The 6,000-nt window shown below is 42.0% G+C and overlaps 1 protein-coding gene across 1 annotated transcript in view; it reads right to left on the bottom strand.

Annotated features, from left to right (window-relative positions):
* Positions 1-4,713: 4,713 nt before the first annotated feature.
* Fam110b (family with sequence similarity 110 member B) overlaps positions 4,714-6,000 on the bottom strand; it is a 161,494-nt gene continuing 160,207 nt past the window's right edge. Inside the window, exon 5 of the transcript XR_013088904.1 lies at positions 4,714-4,755. The gene's annotated coding sequence lies outside the window, so the exon portion shown is untranslated. The remainder of the gene's footprint in view (positions 4,756-6,000) is intronic.

Genomic DNA, 6,000 nt, shown 5'->3' with positions numbered 1-6,000 from the left:
GAGGATCGAACCCGGGCCGCACGCATGCCAGGCCAGCCACATCCCCAGCCCCAATTGTGTCTTATTCTAACCAAGATTTGATCCCTCATATTATTCTCCTTTTGTTGGACCTAATTCTAAACTGGATTTCAAAATGGATCGAATTGCTTTATTGGAGGATGCTCCATCCAGAATGCAATGTGTCCTTCTTGAGGTCCAGACCAGGACAAGGCTCAAGTTCACTGAGTTCAAGTTCACACTCAGGATGCTTCTTGGTCCCAGGATGAGGACTATGGAAGTCACCACTCAGTCAAGCTTTGGTTCCTTGGGTGGGTAAAAGAATTAAGGTTGGAGATCTCTGGGGAACAGAACCTCCTCGTATATGATGTAATTGCTTCTAATATTTACTGAAGCTCAGAGACTAGTAAATCTGTGAGCCATGAGAAAATTGCAGGTCAGACCTCAAAGCCAGCTGCTATTCAGAATGTGAACTTCTCATATCTAGCATGAGGTGTGCCCAACCTAGTGTATGTAGCTGAGCAGGCACAGAGGGATCAGTAGATTTTTGCCTTCACCTGAGAGTAGTCTCAACAATCTCTGAATGCCTTATGAATATGATTTTCAAGGGGACTTTGGAAGTATTGCATAATGGTGCATTATTCAATTAATTCATTCATTCGCTCTATATTTTTATTGATTCTTGTGCCCATTATGAGGCAGGTGAAGTGCTAGGACTTGCAATTGTGATAATAAAAGAGACAGAGCCCTGATTGTGAATCTATAGTGCAATGGGCAGATGGACAATAATGAGCAACATCTTCACCTGTGCATATAAGAGAGAATTATGGAGAAAACACATTATTTTATTTTTAATCATCAGTTTTTTTCCCCCAGTTTTTAAGTAACTACTATGCTTTACTTGCATAGTAAAAATAAAATAGCTTATGTTTTAAAGTGCACATAGTTTATGGAGGGCAATTAGCCTCCTGGTGGAGGGAGACCTTGACTGAGAGTGGCTAAATGGGTGGTCTTTGTCCAAATGGTTCTTAATACTTCTGTTGATAGGTTTCCTTGAGCCCTGATGAAGCCACCAATGAAATCTTTTTTTTTTTATTGGTTATTCAAAACATTACAAAGATTGCAGAATCACATGGGTTACACATCCACATTTTTACATAATGCCATAATAGTAACTGTTGTATTCTGCTACCTTTCCTATCCTCTACTATCCCCCCTCCCCTCCCCTCCCATCTTCTCTCTCTACCCCATCTACTGTAATTCATTTCTCTCCTTATTTTTTTCCCATTCCCCTCACAACCTCTTATATGTAATTTTGTATAACAATGAGGGTCTCCTTCCATTTCCATGCAATTTCCCTATTCTCTCCCTTTCCCTCCAACCTCATCTTTGTTGAACAAAGTTCCAAGGAGGACGTGAATCTAAGAAATAGGTTAGTTCTGCACAGTTATCCATTGTTTTTATCACACTCTGAAAAACACTGCAGGTAGGGCTTCAGGTAAGTCATTTTTTGTTGTTGTTGAAAGTGACAGACAAACAATTCAAATTGACTAATGAAAAAGGGAGGGGAAGATTTTTTTTTTTTTCCTTATAGAACTGAAAGTTGAACAAATGACTGTGAGTGGACAGTGGGCCTCATCCTGCATGGCTGCACTCTGTTGGCCCTGGGAATTCCAGCATCACTTCCCACCACTTGTTTGAATAAACCTTCTCCCCAGCTCCTCTCAGAATGGACTGATCAGGCATACGGCCCAGGAAGAGTGTCACTATAATTGTCTCTGTCTGAGTCACAGGCCCACCCTCAGCTAGTGGTGGAGCCAGAGAGAGCTGAACAGCATGAGAGGAAGTGGTGGGGGGTAGCCTCAGTACCTCAAGGAAATTAGGGGTGTTGTTTCCAGGAGAGGAGGGCGGTGGCTACTATAGAGGCAAAGCCAACAGTGTCCACAGCATGATTTCTGAGGTTGTAGAGGAATATCTGAAATTAATGTGGTTGACAACAGGCAGTTTCTAATTTCCTCATAAGAAATGGAACAGAAATATTTGATGAGAAAAGGACATTGGTATGCAGGCTTCTTATTTGTACCTCCCTTTTACTGGCTGTGCAGACAGAGCTCATGGGCAAGGAGCCTGGTATCCTCTGTAGCTGGCTGTGTCCATTCTGTTGGGTACCCCTGGATGTTGTCACACTCAGAGCCATCAGACCCAATCAGCAACATCTTTGCTTGACAAAGCATTTAGGCATTTGTTTTGAAAGAGAAGAATAGTTGTCAGAGGCTCACATACCCTGAGCACTTGTCAATCAAAAGACAAAAACAAAATTAAAAATCTGTGCTAGGATGGTTACTGGAACTGGCTAGACTGTTAGTTATGAAAGTATCCTTAGCCTGTCCTCTCTGCCATGAATGCCCCTAAAATTTCTGGGCAGATATCACTGTTCACACTCGCTTAGTCATCTTGCCTATAGAAGAGACTTTCCCCCTTGTTCTGTGGCAAGCAGCAGGGGTATCCATCCTCTGTTATTTGGGCATGGTCAGGAATACACTCTCCTTTATCAAATGAAAAAAACTATTGTTATTTAAAAGAAGCAACTTGTGAAGTACACAATGTTCTCTTTGGAGAAAAGTTTCATTGTTTTTGCAGGAATGTAACTCTTTGGTATATAGGAGACGATCCAAGGAGGAAATCTATAGCTGCCATAGGTTGCTTGCTTGGTTTGGATCCAACCTTGTGGTTTTTTTTTTTGTTGTTGTTGTTTGTTTTTCATTGTTGTTGTTTTTGTTTGTTTTGGTACTGGGGATCAAACCCAGGGGTGCTTTATCACTGAGCTACATCCCCAATCATTTTATTTATTTTTTATTTTTGAGACAAGATTTCACTAAGTACTGAGAGTCTCATTAAGTTGCTGAGGCTGGACTCAAACTTGTGAACCTCCTGCCTCAGCTTCCTGAGTCTCTGGGATGATAGGCATGCACCACTGTGCCCGGCAACCTCATGTATTATGCACAGAAATATCAATTTTATCTACAAGGCCTGTAGATATAAATGAATCAGTGTGCTTAAAATGCACCAGATTGTCACCTGAGAGGTTCAAGGAGGTCCTGGTGGGGAGAACCTCACTCAGGATGATGGGGTCCTTGACAAACATCACAGAAAGGAATTTCAAATTGTATCAGATGGAGACCAAAACAGAAATTTATTTAGGAAAGTAAGTATGTCCCGAGGGAGAATGCAAGTGCTCTCTTTCAGAATCTCAGACTCTTCTTTTTAAAGGAAATTTTGTGAAAGGTTGGGCATGCAAAGGTGTGTGGAGACGACATCAGTCTGGTGGTCTCAAGTTTATGGTGACCTGGCAATTCTTGGGGTCGATATCTTCTCCATTATCTGATCAGTTATCTGATAATGTTGGGAAAGCACTCTAAATCATAGGTCTGGCATCTCCCTTTGCTCAGTCTATTCTACAAGTACATATATTATTGGGATGATTAACAGTGCATAGGGCAATCTTTATAAGTGAGTGAATTTCCAATAACTTTAAGATTGTGAGTGGAGATTTGTAGGTTTCCCAGAGATTTGAAAGAAACAGCCTTGGAGAAGACTGGCTTATAGAGTGAGAGGTCTAGGAGGAAGAGTGTCTCTGGGAGTGAAAGTACGAGGAACTTCAGCACAAGGATTTTACATCAAGGTGTCCTTCCCTTTGTCTCCTTTCTATCTTCTATTTTCTTTTTCTATCACACTTTATGATGAATAAGAAGTGGCAAAAATAAAAAATAAAAAACACATGGCAGGTTCCTGTCGCCTCTGTTCACACTTTCAAATCTCTAAAATCTAGAACAAGACTTTTATAGAAGTGTGCATACACACAACACACACATACACACCCCTCCCATGCAAACATGCACATCTGGAGAGAGACATTCACACAGAAAACCTAAAAAACCCTATTGGTCTCAACCCTTCACAATCTTCCAGAGTGTTCACTTTCCACTAGGATCTAGAGCATTCTTTTATTTTTTAATATTTATTTTTTAGTTGTAGTTGGACACAATACCTTTATTTTATTTACTTTTATGTGGTGCTGAGGATGGAACCCAGAGTCTTGCAGGTGCTGGGGGAGTGCTCTATGCTGAGCCACAACCCCAGTCTGTAGAACATTCTTTAATCCCATTTGTTACTGACGGATCTCACAGCTCCTTCACCTCCCTAGGCCTGGGGTAGGAGACACAATGTAAATGACTCAGGACACTCTGTCTCCACTCTTGGGCTGTTTTCCAGGAAGCTGCCTGTGGGACAAAGGTGTTTTTATTCACTCAAAATGCTTCTGTTTAAATCCCTCATCACCAGTGGGATGGCATTTGAACGTGGAGCCTTCAGGAAGTGAGAAGGTTTAAATGAGGACTTGCGGGTGGGGCTCTGATGAGGGGATTTGTGTTCCTATGAAAAGAGGAAGTGACAAGAGACACATCCAGGCATAGCAAGAAGGCCGTCATCTCCAAGTCAGGAAGGAAGCGCTCACCAGAAGCAACCTATCAGCACCCTGATTTTGGATGTCCCAGCTTCCAGAATGGTAGGAAATAAATGTCAACACAGATGCAACTTTTAAAAAAGTATTTTCAATCCAAGTTTTGTTGGATTCCCAGATGAGGAACGCGTGGACACAGAGGAGGGCTGATTGTACAAGAATTGAAAGGAACTTCTCTTTTCCTTGGTTCCCATCCCTCTTAACCTTACCCTTTCCTAAGTTCAACAATATTCTTGTTCCTGTAAAAGTGAAACACAATGGAAACCTTAATTGCTTTCATCCAAGATGAAAGGGACAGAAATTCACAATTCAGAGCATGGATTGTCTATCTAAGTCTTTAATTAACTGCACAAGTCTACCCGCCTATACACCCCATTGGAACCAAGACAATTTTTAGAATACAGTTAATTTTTATAATTAAAAAAAAAAAACCCAAACTGAAAATGTTGCAAAAGTAAATTGTCATTAACTTTAACGATGAGGCAGCTGGGGAAGTGGGGTTCCCCAGATGAATCCACAGTAGGAATATTTAGAAGGGTGGGTTTTCCCACTGCCTTCTCAGAGGGAAAAGTTAAACAGAATAATGTAATATTGAAACAGTGAATTTTGGCAACAACTGAAAAACAATGGAAGACATGCCACCAGGCTGTCCGATTTATTGGGAATGTTCTCTACAACAAATAATGGTCCAGAGCAAACACAGGAGGTAGGTTACTGTGTCCGGGTGCACAGGGACAGGAAAGCTTGGGCAGGAGGTAGCTCGATTTGGGTTTCCTAGGATTTGAGATGGAACTGAATAGAAGAAAGGCAAGGAGCTCTAGGTGGTACGATGTCACTGGAGTGGTGCCATCTCTCTACCCTATTAGCCTAACTTCTGATGCTCTTCAAAACCCAGGAAATGCCTGCAGTAGTAATTCTTACTTCAACGAATAAAAGAAGTGTTCCCAGGGCTTGTCACTCTCTAAAGCTCAGGTCCTTTATATGATGACAGTGCATTCTGCTGACCTCTTGAAATGCCCCTCCTGAAAGCAAGGAGGAAGGAGATACTAAGCCCCACTGTGTATACAGATTAACCCTCCCCAAGGGATTAATCCCTATAGCCGAGAAGCAAGCAATGGCAGTTCCATTTCACAGGTGACCAAAGGGAAGCTCAGGGATTTCAAATGAGTTACTACTGATGGTCCCTGGCAACATGAGGAGGAGCTGGGAATCAAATCCTCAAATCAAGTTGGGTCTCACGACTTTTTTGCAGCCTTTTGGTAGGAGGGGAGGGCAGGAAAATGTTGGGGAGACTCTGTATTTCCCAGGTGCAGCAAGCTGATGGCACTAGCTGGGTTGGGAAACAGGACTTTGTAGTTCTTAAGGAAATTTCCCAGCTCTCTGGTGGATTCCAGTTGAGGTTCCTGATTTCTCTAGCTGAGAGACTCCAGTCCGGGACTGTTTACTGGTATCCACTGTTTTGTTTTAGTTGTGTTTATTCTCCA

This window comes from Callospermophilus lateralis, chromosome 16 (assembly GCF_048772815.1).
Source record: "Callospermophilus lateralis isolate mCalLat2 chromosome 16, mCalLat2.hap1, whole genome shotgun sequence".
Lineage (NCBI taxonomy): Eukaryota > Metazoa > Chordata > Mammalia > Rodentia > Sciuridae > Callospermophilus > Callospermophilus lateralis.
This window is presented reverse-complemented; position numbering and strand designations above follow the sequence as displayed.